Source organism: Ananas comosus, unplaced genomic scaffold (genome assembly GCF_001540865.1).
Source record: "Ananas comosus cultivar F153 unplaced genomic scaffold, ASM154086v1, whole genome shotgun sequence".
In the NCBI taxonomy this organism is placed as follows: Eukaryota; Viridiplantae; Streptophyta; class Magnoliopsida; order Poales; family Bromeliaceae; genus Ananas; species Ananas comosus.
The window spans coordinates 3,209-12,187 of NW_017893506.1; the positions used below are offsets into that span (position 1 = coordinate 3,209).

Consider the following 8,979-nt stretch of genomic DNA (forward strand, 5'->3'; position numbering starts at 1 on the left):
TTATAGCTCAATCATTACCTTACCTCGGCAAGGTCTCTTTGCCTAGATTTTACCTTATTTTGATAAGATATCGTATCCAAAACCTCGGATACGGCCAACGGCTTACCCAAGAAAGAGCCGTTGGACCCTACCGTTATCTCCTATCTACATATAGAAGAGAGGAGAGGTGCACTAGGGTTTTAAGGGGTTGTACTTGAAATTGGCTCAAGACTTCTTCTTCCTCTCTTCTTTATATTGAACTTTAATTGCACTGAGCTTTTGATACTTTGCTAGATCTCTGAAAGCTTGTTGGATTCATATTGCACCACCCTGAAGATGTGTTGATGGGGTGGACAGTTATCATTGTATTGCTAGGAGCGATTGCCGGAGCCTCACACGTGGAAGGGCAATCTTACAACTAGGATAGTTCTTAGCACCCCTCGACTCATAGGCCTTATCTAATCTTTTCTTCTCTATAGTATCTGCTATTCGATACATACTACGCATGGCTCAAAATAGTTTTTTAAAGTTACCAAGTCATTATATTGATGTAGCACAAAAATTATTTGGTAGAAAATGTATCATAGGTGCCAAAGAAAAGAAATTTATGATTCCCAAAGTGTTATGTCAATGACATATGTTGGTAAGTGCGGCATGAAAATATGCCATGCGGTGCCGACAATTGTTTGGCGTAACCACACACACATGAGCACGTAGAAGAACACGCATGCATTCAAACAAATGCATATCAAGAATTTAAGTGGCCACCATATGAGGCTTGCTTATCATGTCATACCTTGCCGGCAAGATATTGGCACAATACAATCTTGTGCTTTCTCTTTTTTCAAAATTGACAAATAATTATGTCAATATAATGTAAAAATTTTGACAAAAGAATATACACATACCAAAAAATATAAATTTTTCATGCTAAAGTGTATTAGCACGTAGGTACTGTCTTGGTAGTACATATCGGCATAACAAAACAAGGCAACATGACACTATATTGTATCATATCGGCAAGTACTCAGCATGAGCTCAGCCATCGGCACTTATATCCTTGATGCACATGATACACACATAAATCTTTATCTATCCTACTTCAGCAGATGAAACAACTCCAGAGGCGATCACAGGTGTTGAGTCACTACTTATTGATCTACCAACACTAAGAGCTGCAACTGCTAATTTTGACGAAGTCAATACACTTGGCGAAAGGGGATTTGGTGCTGTTTATAAGGTATCATGACACATTATTTTCAGGCAAATCCTAGCATCATCTAATCGTAACATTATTTTCAGGGTACCGCAGGGGTTAGGAAATCTTCTCTATTATTGCTATTCCGCATAGAAATAACATCATCTAATTAGAGGCCTCCATATAGTACACAAGTACAAAAGGAATTTTTTTCAAAAACATCTTTTAAACATAATAAATTACAATATTGCAACTGATCAAACTCTTCATTATCTCACATGGCACAATATGAATAGTTTAGGATACATACCATGAGATGTAACTGTTATAAAGAAAAGCTTTTCATATGCATGTATCTTTTGTGATTTAGACCTTTTTGCTAAATTTCTAAACTTGCACAGGATATCCTACATGATGGGCGTGAGATAGCAGTAAAGAGACTATCAAGAAGTTCTGGGCAAGGAATTGACGAGCTAAAAAATGAGCTTGTCCTTGTATCCAAACTTCAACACAAGAATCTTGTAAGGGTACTTGGTGTATGCTTGGAGAAGCAGGAGAAGCTACTTGTCTATGAATATGTGCCTAAAAGAAGCCTAGACACCATTCTATTTGGTAACAATTCCTTCACTTTTCCTCTCAACCTTTTAAAGGAGCCAAGTACCTTTTTGCGCAGGTGTTTAAAACAACTTCTCTACATCGAGAAGTACAAGCAAGGTGTTCATCAAATAATAAATCCGTAGTTTTGCTATTACGTAAATCTAAAGTGAGCTTCTAGACCCCCAAAGCAGAAGTTCTAAATTAAAAATTTTAGTTATGTTGTACTAAGAAGCTATCAAGAGTTATTTTAATGAGAAGCTCTAACAAAATTAAATATGCCTAAACTGATGCGTGATAAATTAGGAAACTTCTAATCTATCTTACTAGTAATAAGCTCAAAATTTAAAGAAAACTAAATTTTAGAATTTTTCAAAAAATTTTAGAATAATTTTGAAAAGATTAGAAAACAAGGATTGAAAGAAATACGAAGCGAGAAATGAAAAAAAAAACAAATATTAAAAAAACGAAGAAAGACCCTTTAGAGACATAGTTTTCACTAGGCACACGGCAAAAGAAAAAAAGAAGATACCATGGCAGCAGTTTCAATATAAAATTCAAATTTTATTCCACCATAACTGATCTCTAAAATTATAAGACATATTTATAGCCGTCAAACTATAATCCTAATCTAAAACTAATTCCACAATTTTGGAGTTATTTTCTAATCTGGGCAAATCTAAAAAAAAAAATCATAAACTATATTACTAATTTTTTGTATTTATTTCACATGATAAATCCTAAAAAATAAAAAATCTCTAAAATAAATTAAAAAAAAATAATTCTAAAAACTAAAAAATTAAAACTTAAATGACTCAATCAGACATAATACAAGAAATTGCCTAAATAAATAAAAGATGACTCGGACCCTCTTTGAATATGATTCAGCATCATTAACTATATTTTTGTGATGTTTATTTTATATTTACCTTCATTTAGCCATTCTCTAAGCCTCACCCTAAAAATGGAGAAGAAGCACATTTAATAGCATTTTGAGTTGCCGGTTACTATCTTTTTCTGAAATTTTGGGTGACTTAAATTTGAAAAGATTCCGAGAAGAAAGAACAGCTCAACTGATGGGAGAAGTGCAAGATCATCAATGGAATAGCTCGAGCACTACTGTATCTGCATGAAGATTCCCAACTAAAAATTATTCATAGGGATTTGAAGGCAAGCAACATTTTATTAGACGCTGGCATGAACCCTAAAATTTCCGACTTTGGTCTAGCTAGGCTTTTTGGAGAGGACCAAACTCGGGCAATCACCGCTCAAGTTGTTGGGATGCTGTAAGTAAATATCTTTTTCCATTTTGCCATCATTGTAATATTTTTTTTTCGAGCTTTTTACATTTTACATATTTAGGGATATGTAGGGCCTGTTTGATTCCTTGGAAAATATGCTAGAAAAATTTTTTCAGGCTGAAAAAATGTGTTCCTTGTGTTTGGTTCGCAACAAAAATAATTTTTTTGAAAAATTATTTTCCATATTTCATGGAAAAATTCTCTTTTCATTTTTCAATTTTTTTAGGATAATGAAATTTTTGTTCTCACAAATATTTTGAGTAAAAAAGAATAAAAATTCTAATATATTGGTGTATGTTTATCACCGGTCCATTTTCACCATCTCCTATCTTTATTTCTATATTTCCAAACTATATATATAGATATATATACACACACATCCAAACTATATATATAGATATATACACACACACATACATACAGAAGAACCATCTCCATCTCTTATCCGTCATCTTCATCATATCCATCTCTTTTGTCAAATTATACTGTCTAATACCCAAATATAGTTAAAATTTATTTTTATTTAATTATTTCTAATTTATATTTTAAAACGTTTACAAGTATTATGTTAATAAATTTTAAAAGGTTGGTAATCTCAACTCCTTTTGTAGAAGGTGTTTATATACCAAAATTTTCATCTAACCAAACAAGTCAAAAAGAAATGAAAAACTGTTTTTCCTTTTTTTTCTTACCAACCAAACTTGCATACATGAAAACTTTTTTTTTTTTTTTGCATCAAACCAAACAATAGAAACTGAAAAAATTTCTTTTCCACAAATTTTTCTTTCTTTAAGAAAATAGTTTTCTACCATTTTCCAAGGAACCAAACAGGCTCTTAGCGAAGTTATATAATTTTTTCACATTTGGTGAAACATGTAATTCCATGAGCGAAGCTAGAATACTTCTAGAAGTAAACAGCGTTGTTGGTGGCCGAAAGTCCCGACCCTTGACCCGGTCAAGTATTCTTCTCGGAAAGAGCGTCGGGATGATGAGCGGCCGCAGATGATGACCCTCGAAGTTTGCGCCCACGACGGATCAAGCGATTCGGCTGATGAGGGATCGAATCAGCCGGGTTCGAAGACCTCTGCAGTAAATTCCCTTCGACAGGATGAGCCGAATAGAGAGGGGAAGCCTAGAATGCGACTAAGAGATGAGCCGAATGGCTAAACAACTTGAGATCTGATCGGCGAGAAGAGCCGAAAATGACTTTCTATTGAATAGCAAATGGAAAAAAGTACAAGAACAGGGGAGTGATGCCCGTAGGGCAGACAGACTCTAAGTATGAGAACAGGGGAGTGATGCCCATAGAGCAGACAGACTCCGTGTATGCTAAATTATAGGAACTACTCCTAAGGAAAGCGGTAAATACGAGAATAGAAAGATGCAGGAAAATAAAGGTGGTCTTTTGTGTGTAGGGGCGAAGACCCTTTTTTCAGGGTGCCGTATGCCTATTTATAAAGTTGCCCTTGAGTTCAGTTATCGTCACTGCACGATCGGCCACTATCTCCTGATTTGTAGGACCACCTTCGGCCGATTGGAACTGCTTATAACTGCTTGCGGTTGCTACGCTTTTTGAACAGACGCGGCTCATATCTTCTGGCGCGTTTTATATACTCCCGGTCCACCATTTTGAGATGGATTATGGTCATAGTCCCGGCTTGCCAGCTGTCCGCACCGAATTGGCCCAACAATTGCCCCCTCGGCAGCTTTCGAAGCGATGCTTTGGTAGCTGGCGTTATCTTTTGAACCCTTGGTATACTTTTCGTCTTATCTTCTGAAAACAAGTGCGATCCGAGGCGTCTTCCTCGGCCCAATCAAATTCAAATTCTCTGACATAATCTGTAGCAATTTGTAGCACAATCTTTTGTACGGTTTAATTTTGGCCGTTGATCCTCTTCTTTACGGCTTCGATCACATTCTCTACTTTTGTCTCATACGCGGCATTAATTAGGTCATCTTAATTACCGCCGTCTAATCATCATTAAAGCCGACCTCGAAACTTGCTTGGATGCGACGGTTCAACACGACGACCTTTCTTTTTCCCCAAACTTTTACCTTTTTGTCTTTTCTATTCCTTCTCCGTTTTTCAGGAAACTCTTCTTTCGCTTCTTTTGGCGTCTTCTTCATTTTCTTTTGCTTTGAAGAATGGCGTCTCTTCCGCCATTGCCTACTCGTCCTTCATTGGACTATACTCTGCTTAGGCCATATCTTGATTCAGACCCTGCCAGGTTTATCTTGGGTCCCTCCTTTACCGCCGATCCATCTGTCGATGATTTCCCTTTTTCTAATGAAGGTCTTCCTTTGATGGCTGAAAATATTCATCTTTATTCATGGTATCCTTCGGCTTCGACGGGAAGAAGTCTTCGAACCTGGCCTAGTACCTCAGACGCCTATTTGGCTTGGTTGGATCGTGTACAAGCCACTTATGGCGATTTATGGCGAGAAACTGGCATCTATGAAGCCATTAAGCTATCCCGAAAACCTCCTTCAGCTGATTTCCTTCTTTTGGCTTCCGCCCTTTGTTTCCGGTCTCCTGTTTCTAACATATTTCTTTTTAGAGGCGGCCCTCTCACCCCAACTCTTTTTGATGTCGCCGCCATTGTTGGCCTGCGCCCTCATGGCATTACCCTTTCCATGGCTTATAACCTTGATGACGTATCCGATTTTGAGGCCAATCTTGATCTCAATGATTTGGCCTACTCCAAATTTCTTCGTAAGTTTGCAAGTGAATCTCCTGCTCCAGTTACCAAGAAGGAATGTACGGCATTCCTTCTGTACTAGTTATGTCATAATCTTTTCTGCACTTGTTCGCAGAAGATTAATCGAGATTTTGTTTCTATCGCCGTTGGTTTATCTAACGGCGATAAATTCGCCTTGGGGCCCTATTTTCTTGCTTTTGTTTACAGAGAAATTTTTGACTCCATTAGGCCGTCACCCACTGGCGATGGTGTCACTATTAGCTCGGGTTGCGGCGTTTTTTGGTTTTTGCAGATGTTTTTGCAAATTTATTTGAGTAGGCTGTGCCGAGAACCTTTAGATTTGAGCTCGGTTGCTCGTTTTGACTCCTACGGACTTGCTCTCGAGTGTCCTCCACCGTTTACACCTAGGCATCCTCTGGACTCCCTCACTTATTTTTCCGTTTTTTATGATTCGAGCCCTCACTTTCTTATTTATTGGTCTCCTTTTGCTGATCGAGTCATTGGCCCCCCTTGGTTTTTAGCTAGATATGAATCACTTTAAGGTGAACTCGCCTCTTCTCGTGCTGGCGAGTATTCTGATGTTTGGTATTCTTTTTTGGCTTCTCGGGACTTGCACATCGGCTTGAAATCACGCTCGAAGTTATTACCCAGTACCGAGGTTTACTCTCCACAGTTTGTGGCACGCCAATTCGGTTTTACACAGGCCATTCCTGCTCCGGCCAAGCTTTTCACGGCTAACACTGCCACTCATTGCCCGCCTACCAACAGTATAGCTGACGCCGATTAGATTTTGGCTATGGGAAACCGTCTGCGGCGATTTTTCAAATTGGTCAGCTTCAGGACGAATCATACCGAAGTATTAGGTTTTTGCTATGCTGTAAATTGGGATATCTTCCTCAAGAAAACCTTCGCTCCTGTCCTCTCGCATGCACATCGCAAGACTCGTCATCCTCTCAGTACGATATTTCTTTTGAAAATAACTTCCTGCTTATAATTACCGCTACTCATTTGTTTTTCATTTGTAGCTCCTTTTCCAAGTAAGACTCAATCGGAAGGCTCTGTCGAGCCATCCATATCAGAAGAAAAATTGGAAGAGGCTGCTGAAACTCTGCCTTCTTCCTCTGTAATGTTTTCTGTTCTATCCCTCATTTTTTTATTTTTTTTTATTTTGATGTTTGTAATGCTCACTTTACTTTCATTGTCAGCCTATACCCACTCGTTCATCGGTCTCGACTTCAGATAAGAGACCGATTGAGACTGTCCAAGTTACTCCTCCGCTGTCTTCCAAACGGCGTAAGTCAGTTGCTAAAAGAAAATTTCAACGAGCCGAAAGTACCCTTTCAGCTGATACCGCTAAAGACAAAACCGAGGATATTCCTTCGGCTGACATTCCGTCCGAAAAAACTGTTGCACCCTCTTCGGCTACCTCTGTTCCAACCGAAACGATTGATGTCGGGGTAAGCCAAATTAATTAGTTGTATGAAAGGAACATTTCTCAACTATTTATTACTTTCTTTTAACTCGCTCACAGTCCTCTCCTGAAAGAGCTCCTTTTCCTCATTTCTCAAAGACGCAGATGGAACGGCAGCTTCGTAGGGAAGCCCGTCTTGAGAAGAAGAGAGGGATGGAAAAGAAGAAAAAATCTGTTGATACGGCAAGCACGACGCCGTTACCCAGTGATGTCGCAACACCTCCTTCTGCACCTGCCCCAATATCAACTACAGGGGATGAACGAATAAGCGTACCTCTTGAGCGAACTTCTGGAGCTGAAAGTACTGTACCTCCCCGCTCGACCCAGGACGTTTCTTCTCCTATTTCTGATTATCCTTTATCTGTCATTCTTCAATCCTTTTTGGCTTCAAGCCCCGGTTCCACCGAGGGGGACGATTCTTCAACTATTATTATTTCATCGGACACCCGAAGCAAGTTCGACGAATGTCTTAAAATATATGGCGCCGGTATTCCTGGTTTGGCTCAAAATCCAGAACAATTTGATCGGCTGTATGCCCTTTTACTTGATTTAGCCGATCAATCAGATATTACTCCCAGCATAAAATATTTTGTAGCAACTTTATCACTTCAACTTTCATCTTTTTTGGCTCGACAACGATCTTTGGGTGCCGAACTTGTAGCTTTAGATCAACATTTTCATCGTGTTGATCATTTTAAGAAGAATATTCCTGATATAGCAGCTCCGAATACTGAAGTGCATCGGGAGGATAAAGAATTGGCTGATCAGGAATCGGCTCTACAAAAACGGATCTTCACTCTTAAAGAAGAGTTAGCAGCAGCCGAATCTACTCTGGCACAAACCTCTTAGCGCCGACTTCAACTAAAAGATCAATTGAAGTCCAAAAAGGAAGAAGGGATAAGGCTTAAAGAGGAGCTTTCTCAACTTTACAAAGTTCATCCTCTGATGAAGCGCCGAAGGAAAGCTGCTGAAACCGCCCAAGCCAATCTCATAGCCGAATGGAACCAACTCGAAGACTTATTATCTTGATTCGGCTTGTAATATTCTACCTTTGACTTTAATTATTTTTCCACATGGATGGGTAATATTTCTTTAAATATTTTTCGTTGATTGGTTTTTCACTTTCTGACCCATCCCTGTTTTGCAAATAATATGCATTTCCTCTTGTGATTCGGCTAATCTGGAATGGTCCTTCCCAATTTGGGGACCATTTCCCATACATTCGGTCTTTTTGACCGATTGGAAAAATCAGCCGAAGTACTAAATCACCGACGACAAACGTCTTTGATCGAACTTTCTTATTATATGCACTACGTACTCGGCTTTAGTATGCTTGCTTATTGTCTAAAGCTATCAACTGAGTATCTATTATCTCCTCTGCTTTGTTTTTCATTAACTTACTATATTCATCAGCCGAAAGATTTTTTTATTTTTCTATCCTTAAAGAAGGAACTGTTATCTCGGCTGGAATTACGGCCTCATGACCGTAAACTAACTGGAATGGTGTCATCCCTGTTGCCGTTTTCATTGAAGTTCGGCATGCCCATAATACTTCGAAAAGCTTTTCATTCTACTTTCTCGGGTATTTTCCGATATGTCGCTTCATAAGGTTGATAATTATCTTATTGGCTGCTTCTACTTGTCCATTCGCTTGTGCATAATAAGGCGAGGAATGAAGCAACTTTATCTTTCGAGACTCGATGAACCGAACGAACTGCCCTCCTGTGAACATTGTCC

General features: G+C 38.8%; 1 pseudogene; it reads left to right on the forward strand.

Annotated features, from left to right (window-relative positions):
- Positions 1-609: 609 nt before the first annotated feature.
- Positions 610-8,979, forward strand: part of LOC109706193 — a 19,339-nt pseudogene continuing 10,969 nt past the window's right edge.